Source organism: Oncorhynchus clarkii, chromosome 13 (assembly GCF_045791955.1).
Source record: "Oncorhynchus clarkii lewisi isolate Uvic-CL-2024 chromosome 13, UVic_Ocla_1.0, whole genome shotgun sequence".
Classification (NCBI taxonomy): domain Eukaryota; kingdom Metazoa; phylum Chordata; class Actinopteri; order Salmoniformes; family Salmonidae; genus Oncorhynchus; species Oncorhynchus clarkii.
The window spans coordinates 65,673,474-65,682,316 of record NC_092159.1 but is presented as its reverse complement, the minus strand read 5'-3'; positions in this window follow the sequence as shown (position 1 = coordinate 65,682,316).

Below are 8,843 nucleotides of genomic sequence, written 5' to 3'. Positions count from 1 at the left end.
CTCTCTGCCTTTCCCTCCCCTTTTCTCTCTCTGCCTTTCTCTCTCACAGTTCCATTCTGCAGTACCCACCTGTATTTGTTGCCAAAGTTAGTGGGGCTGTGCACTATTCCCCCCCCCCGTCCAATAGCAACGTGGCTCGATGTGTCACTCAGTCCTAGATGTATGATTGGCCCACTCTCAAACAGCTGACCCCCCCCCCCCCCCACAGAGCAGAGCTTTGTTAAACCCCCCCCCCCCCCCCCCCCCTCAACTAAACCCTCCTTCAACTGAACTCTCTCTATCTATTTCTCTATTTGTATCCAGGTGTCTGTCCCTGCGATCTCTGTATTCAACAACACATGGTGGTCAGACAGTATTTATCATGTAGGACCTGATTTTTGGCCAGGATTCAATCCCACAATGCAATGTTCACGGTAAACGCTGCATGTGTCGGTTTATTCTGAAATGACCTTTTTATTTTAAATGTCTAACAGCAGTGATGGTATTGAATCCTAAATAGGACCAGGCTCTGTCTGGAACCGGGTTCTGTCTGGAACCAGGTTCTGTCTGGAACTAGAGGCTGGTCTCTGAGCGTTGTGTAAAAACTGGAATGGATTCTCACGGTGTTCTGGAATGGGTTTAGTCCCTCATCTCATTAATATTGTATCACAGGAAATGTTCCAATGTAACCTAGAGGAAATGATGTCATCCTCTAGCTGTGAGCTCATTGGTGGAGATTTTGATCTCTCAGACAGGAAATAACCTTGTTTTATGTTGTTTTCGTGAAGGAAGTGTGTGTGTGTGTCCTCTACAGCTGTCCAGAGCTCTGATCTGGTGGGACGTTAACCTCTGACTGGAATAATTTCTTTAATTTTCTCTCTAAGGCACAGCCATTATCATGGAGAATGATCTGTTGGTATTGATACAAACACCGTCTCTCACATGACTTCCTGGTCTCACACTCCTCCTCACAACTGGAATCTGGTGCTTAATCTCATAATTCTCATGTAAATGTGACCCACTGTGATCTAGCCAGCGGTCAACGATGTGGTGTAGTGGATGGATGGATGGAAAGGTGTGTGTGTGTGTGTGTGTGACTGTTGGTTCACACAGGTGAGAGGTTAGACCGCCATTGTAGTTCTGATAATGCCTGTGTCTGACTCAGTGTTTCTGGGTAATTTACTAAATGTAACTATATAAAATATTCCAAACCTTTTTTTACTTTAAGAAACTGGAAACTTTCCTTTCTGTTTTATTTTTTTTGGTGATTAATCTGTTGTGCCATTGGTTCACCTGGATGCCAACAACCAATTAAAAAACGGGGATTTTGAACACTACTGCCTGTCTGTTCTCTCTGTTTTTAACTGGACCACTTCCTGTTCAACTACAACACATTGTGATTGGTGCGTTTTACACAGCTCCTCCCTCTAAAACATGGCTTCAGGGACCCAGTGTTTCTCAGAAAAACAATCTGGAGTTCAGCCAACGGGATTAGGACATTGAATAGAACGGGGAGTCCCCATTCGAAGGGATTCGTACGTTCTATTCATTCTATTTCTAAACACGTAATCCGATCATTAACTTTAGGAAAACTGGGCCCTGGAGAGGTTGGAGCTCTAACTTTACATTTACCAGCCGAGGTCCTCTGGGCCCTGGAGAGGTTGGAGCTCTAACTTACATTTACCAGCCGAGGTCCTCTGGGCCCTGGAGAGGTTGGAGCTCTAACTTTACATTTACCAGCCGAGGTCCTCTGGGCCCTGGAGAGGTTGGAGCTCTAACTTTACATTTACCAGCCGAGGTCCTCTGGGCCCTGGAGAGGTTGGAGCTCTAACTTTACATTTACCAGCCGAGGTCCTCTGGGCCCTGGAGAGGTTGGAGCTCTAACTTTACATTTACCAGCCGAGGTCCTCTGGGCCCTGGAGAGGTTGGAGCTCTAACTTTACATTTACCAGCCGAGGTCCTCTGGGCCCTGGAGAGGTGGGAGCTCTAACTTTACATTTACCAGCCAAGGTCCTCTGGGCCCTGGAGAGGTTGGAGCTCTAACTTTACATTTACCATCCGAGGTCCTCTGGGCCCTGGAGAGGTTGGAGCTCTAACTTACATTTACCATTAGCAGACCCCCCCCCCCAATGGGGACAATTCGTCTTGCTGGTGTCTGACACAAAAATACATACTCTACACATGAACCTTTTGTGACTAGGGGGCAGTATTTTAATTGTTGGAAAAATAACATACCCAAAGTAAACGGGATATTTTGTCAGGACCAGATGCTAGAATATGCATATAATTGACAGCTTAGGATAGAAAACACTAAAGTTTCCAAAACTGTAAAAATATTGTCTGAGTATAACAGAACTGATATTGCGAAAGCCTGAGAAAAATCCAATCCGGAAGTGCCTCGTGCTTTGAAAGCTCTGCGTTCCAATGCGTCCCTATTGAGCAGTTACACATTAGGGGGCGGCAGGTAGCCTAGTGGTTAGAGCGTTGGGCAAGTAACTTAAAGGTTGCCAGATCGAATCCTTTGAGCTGACAAGGTAAAAATCGGTCGTTCTGCCCCTGAACAAGGCAGTTAAACCCACTGTTCCTAGACTAGTTAACCCGCTGTTCCTAGACCAGTTAACCCACTGTTCCTAGTCCGTCATTGTAAATATGAATTTGTTCTTAAAAGACTTGCCTGGTTAAATTAAAAAAACAACTCGGTCAAATAGAGATTCTGCTTTAGTCATTTGAGATGGGAGTTCCGTGGAATAATGTATGTTGCCTTGAATTCGTTCTGGATTTGGGGACTGAAGAAACCCCCGATGTCTAGTTAAATAAAGGTAAAAAAAAAAAGCCAAGTCAGTTGGGAACAAACTCTTATTTCCAATGATGGTCTAGGAACAGTGGGTTAACTGGTCTAGGAACAGTAGGGTTAACTGGTCTAGGAACAGTGGGTTAACTGGTCTAGGAACAGTGGGGTTAACTGGTCTAGGAACAGTGGGTTAACTGGTCTAGGAACAGTGGGGTTAACTGGTCTAGGAACAGTGGGGTTAACTGGTCTAGGAACAGTGGGGTTAACTGGTCTAGGAACAGTGGGTTAACTGGTCTAGGAACAGTGGGTTAACTGGTCTAGGAACAGTAGGGTTAACTGGTCTAGGAACAGTGGGTTAACTGCCTTGTTCAGAACAACAGATGTTTACCTTGTCAGCTCGGGGATTCGATCTAGCAACCTTTCAGTTACTTGCCCACCACTCTAACCATTAGGCTACCCTGCTGCCCGAGCCTTTATATAAGTTACCTACACAATTTAAAAATGTCAACTATTTCTCTCTCAAACAATTGATGCAGTTAATCAACCAGGAAAGACCGGCATGTTTTAAGTTCTGTGCGGGCAGTTACATTTAGGCTTATTACTTACAAATCACATTAGCTCAACCGTCCAGTGCGAGGCGGGGGACACCGATCCTGTGATCATCTGCATATGTAACGGCCCAAGGCAAGTGCCCTGGGGTACGCCGCACTTTTACATATGTTCGACAAGGTTCTATTGGATAAGTAACTCTTCTACCATGTGATGTCATAAGTGAGTTTTTTTTTTTTTTTTTAATCAATAACATAAAAGGTCTGAAGTCTGAACATATTTTTAGCCAATCACACAATTCGACAAGGTTCACAGCTCCAACTATCATATTTTTAGCCAATCACACAATTCGACAAGGTTCACAGCTCCAACTATCATATTTTTAGCCAATCACACAATTCGACAAGGTTCACAGCTCCAACTATCATATTTTTAGCCAATCACACAATTCGACAAGGTTCACAGCTCCAACTATCATATTTTTAGCCAATCACACAATTCGACAAGGTTCACAGCTCCAACTATCATATTTTTATCCAATCACACAATTCGACAAGGTTCACAGCTCCAACTATCATATTTTTAGCCAATCACACAATTCGACAAGGTTCACAGCTCCAACTATCATATTTTTAGCCAATCACCTGAGTCAGTGACCTTCCCTATACACATGCTGAAAGTCAGTAGTGTTTTTTTTAAAGAGCATTGTGTTTGTAGGACCTGGTCTTCTGAGATGGCGGCAGAACAACACCTTGTCATGGACAGACCTCTTCCCATTTTAGCAACCATTGAGTCTATATGTTTTGAAGAGCTTGCTATCTCAGGTTACACCCAGCAGTATAGTATCATACATTTTTGGAGAAATGTCCTCCGGTCTGATGAAACAAAAATAGAACTGTTTGGCCATAAAGATCATCGTTATGTTTGGAGGAAAAAGGGGGACGTTTGCAAGCCGAAGAACACCATCCCAGCCGTGAAGCACGAGGGTTGGCAGCACCATGTTGTGGGGGTGCTTTGCTGCAGGAGGGACTGGTGCACTTCACAAAATAGATGGCAGGAATGAGGAGGGAAAATTATGTAGATACAGTGGGGCAAAAAAGTATTTAGTCAGCCACCAATTGTGCAAGTTCTCCCACTTAAAAAGATGAGAGAGGCCTGTAATTTTCATCATAGGTACACTTCAACTATGACAGACAAAATGAGGAAAAAAATCCAGAAAATCACATTGTAGGATTTTTAATGAATTTATTTGCAAATTATGGTGGAAAATAAGTATTTGGTCACCTACAAACAAGCAAGATGTCTGGCTCTCACAGACCTGTAACTTCTTCTTTAAGAGGCTCCTCTGTCCTCCACTCGTTACCTGTATTAATGGCACCTGTTTGAACTTGTTATCAGTATAAAAGACACCTGTCCACAACCTCAAACAGTCACACTCCAAACTTCACTATGGCCAAGACCAAAGAGCTGTCAAAGGACACCAGAAACATAATTGTAGGAATTGTGAAAAACTGAGTTTAAATGTATTTGGCTAAGGTGTATGTGAACTTCTGACTTCAACTAGGTGGTGTCAGACGAAGGCCCCAAAAATTGTTGAAGACTCCAGCCAACCTAGTCATAGACTGTTTTCTCTGCTACCGCACGGCAAGTGGTGCCGGAGCGCCAAGTCTAGGACCAAAAGGCACTTTAACAGCCTCTACCCCCCAAGCCATGAGACTGCTGAACAATGAATCAAAATGGCCACCCGGATAAGCAGGCTGTCATGTGCCTTTTACTGAGGAGTGGCTTCGGTCTGGCCACTCTATCGTAAAGGCCTGATTGGTGGAGTACTGCAGAGATGGGAGAACCTTCCAGAAGGACAACCATCTCCACAGAGGAACTCTGCGGCTCTGTCAGAGTGACCATCAGGTTCTTGGTCACCTCCCTGACCAAGGCCCTTCTCCCCGATTGCTCAGTTTGGCCGGGCGGCCAGCTCTAGGAAGAGTCTTGGTGGTTCCAAACTTCTTCCATTTAAGAATGATGGAGGCCACTGTGTTCTTGGGGACCTTCAATGCTGCAGAAATGTTTTGGCACCCTTCTCCTGATCTGTGCCTCGACACAATCCTGTCTCGGAGCTCTACGGACAATTCCTTCAGCCTCATGGCTTGATTTTTGCTCTGATATTGTGTTGTCATTATGGGGTATTGTGATGTCATTATGGGGTATTGTGTTTAGATTGATGAGTATTGATGAGGACTTTTTATTTAATCCATTTTAGAATACGGCTGTAACGTAACGAAATGTGTAAAAAGGGAAAGGGGTCTGAATACTTTCAGAATGAACTGTGTCTGGTACTGTGTATTAGACCTCGGCCCTGTGTCTGGTACTGTGTATTAGACCTCGGCACTGTGTCTGGTACTGTGTATTAGACCTCGGCACTGTGTCTGGTACTGTGTATTAGACCTCGGCACTGTGTCTGGTACTGTGTATTAGACCTCGGCACTGTGTCTGGTACTGTGTATTAGACCTCGGCACTGTGTCTGGTACTGTGTATTAGACCTCGGCCCTGTGTCTGGTACTGTGTATTAGACCTCGGCACTGTGTCCGGTACTGTGTATTAGACCTCGGCCCTGTGTCTGGTACTGTGTATTAGACCTCGGCCCTGTGTCCGGTACTGTGTATTAGACCTCGGCCCTGTGTCTGGTACTGTGTATTAGACCTCGGCACTGTGTCTGGTACTGTGTATTAGACCTCGGCCCTGTGTCTGGTACTGTGTATTAGACCTCGGCACTGTGTCTGGTACTGTGTATTAGACCTCGGCCCTGTGTCTGGTACTGTGTATTAGACCTCGGCCCTGTGTCTGGTACTGTGTATTAGACCTCGGCACTGTGTCTGGTACTGTGTATTAGACCTCGGCACTGTGTCTGGTACTGTGTATTAGACCTCGGCCCTGTGTCTGGTACTGTGTATTAGACCTCGGCCCTGTGTCCGGTACTGTGTATTAGACCTCGGCACTGTGTCCGGTACTGTGTATTAGACCTCGGCCCTGTGTCCGGTACTGTGTATTAGACCTCGGCACTGTGTCCGGTACTGTGTATTAGACCTCGGCACTGTGTCCGGTACTGTGTATTAGACCTCGGCCCTGTGTCTGGTACTGTGTATTATACCTCGGCCCTGTGTCTGGTACTGTGTATTAGACCTCGGCACTGTGTCTGGTACTGTGTATTAGACCTCGGCACTGTGTCTGGTACTGTGTATTAGACCTCGGCCCTGTGTCTGGTACTGTGTATTAGACCTCGGCCCTGTGTCCGGTACTGTGTATTAGACCTCGGCACTGTGTCCGGTACTGTGTATTAGACCTCGGCCCTGTGTCCGGTACTGTGTATTAGACCTCGGCACTGTGTCCGGTACTGTGTATTAGACCTCGGCACTGTGTCCGGTACTGTGTATTAGACCTCGGCCCTGTGTCTGGTACTGTGTATTAGACCTCGGCCCTGTGTCTGGTACTGTGTATTAGACCTCGGCACTGTGTCTGGTACTGTGTATTAGACCTCGGCACTGTGTCTGGTACTGTGTATTAGACCTCGGCACTGTGTCTGGTACTGTGTATTAGACCTCGGCACTGTGTCTGGTACTGTGTATTAGACCTCGGCCCTGTGTCTGGTACTGTGTATTAGACCTCGGCACTGTGTCTGGTACTGTGTATTAGACCTCGGCACTGTGTCTGGTACTGTGTATTAGACCTCGGCACTGTGTCTGGTACTGTGTATTAGACCTCGGCACTGTGTCTGGTACTGTGTATTAGACCTCGGCACTGTGTCTGGTACTGTGTATTAGACCTCGGCACTGTGTCTGGTACTGTGTATTAGACCTCGGCACTGTGTCTGGTACTGTGTATTAGACCTCGGCACTGTGTCTGGTACTGTGTATTAGACCTCGGTACTGTGTCTGGTACTGTGTATTAGACCTCGGCACTGTGTCTGGTACTGTGTATTAGACCTCGGTATTGTGTTGATATGTAGGCTCTGTGTGTATTGTGTTGATATGTAGGCTCTGTGTGTATTGTGTTGATATGTAGGCTCTGTGTTGATATGTAGGCTCTGTGTGTATGGTGTTGATATGTAGGCTCTGTGTTGATATGTAGGCTCTGTGTGTATGGTGTTGATATGTAGGCTCTGTGTTGATATGTAGGCTCTGTGTGTATTGTGTTGATATGTAGGCTCTGTGTGTATTGTGTTGACATGTAGGCTCTGTGTTGATATGTAGGCTCTGTGTGTATGGTGTTGATATGTAGGCTCTGTGTTGATATGTAGGCTCTGTGTGTATTGTGTTGATATGTAGGCTCTGTGTGTATTGTGTTGATATGTAGGCTCTGTGTGTATTGTGTTGATATGTAGGCTCTGTGTGTATTGTGTTGATATGTAGGCTGTGTGTTGATATGTAGGCTCTGTGTGTATGGTGTTGATATGTAGGCTCTGTGTTGATATGTAGGCTCTGTGTGTATTGTGTTGATATGTAGGCTCTGTGTGTATTGTGTTGATATGTAGGCTCTGTGTTGATATGTAGGCTCTGTGTTGATATGTAGGCTCTGTGTTGATATGTAGGCTCTGTGTGTACTGTGTTGATATGTAGGCTCTGTGTTGATATGTAGGCTCTGTGTTGATATGTAGGCTCTGTGTGTACTGTGTTGATATGTAGGCTGTGTGTTAAATGTATTCCAGTCCTGACTAATAATGTTCTGTACTGTGTATTCCGTCATGTGGACCCCAGGAGGAGTAACGGATGTTCTGTACTGTGTATTCCGTCATGTGGACCCCAGGAGGAGTAACGGATGTTCTGTACTGTGTATTCCGTCATGTGGACCCCAGGAGGAGTAACGGATGTTCTGTACTGTGTATTCCGTCATGTGGACCCCAGGAGGAGTAACGGATGTTCTGTACTGTGTATTCCGTCATGTGGACCCCAGGAGGAGTAACGGATGTTCTGTACTGTGTATTCCGTCATGTGGACCCCAGGAGGAGTAACGGATGTTCTGTACTGTGTATTCCGTCATGTGGACCCCAGGAGGAGTAACGGATGTTCTGTACTGTGTATTCCGTCATGTGGACCCCAGGAGGAGTAACGGATGTTCTGTACTGTGTATTCCGTCATGTGGACCCCAGGAGGAGTAACGGATGTTCTGTACTGTGTATTCCGTCATGTGGACCCCAGGAGGAGTAACGGATGTTCTGTACTGTGTATTCCGTCATGTGGACCCCAGGAGGAGTAACGGATGTTCTGTACTGTGTATTCCGTCATGTGGACCCCAGGAGGAGTAACGGATGTTCTGTACTGTGTATTCCGTCATGTGGACCCCAGGAGGAGTAACGGATGTTCTGTACTGTGTATTCCGTCATGTGGACCCCAGGAGGAGTAACGGATGTTCTGTACTGTGTATTCCGTCATGTGGACCCCAGGAGGAGTAACGGATGTTCTGTACTGTGTATTCCGTCATGTGGACCCCAGGAGGAGTAACGGATGTTCTGTACTGTGTATTCCGTCATGT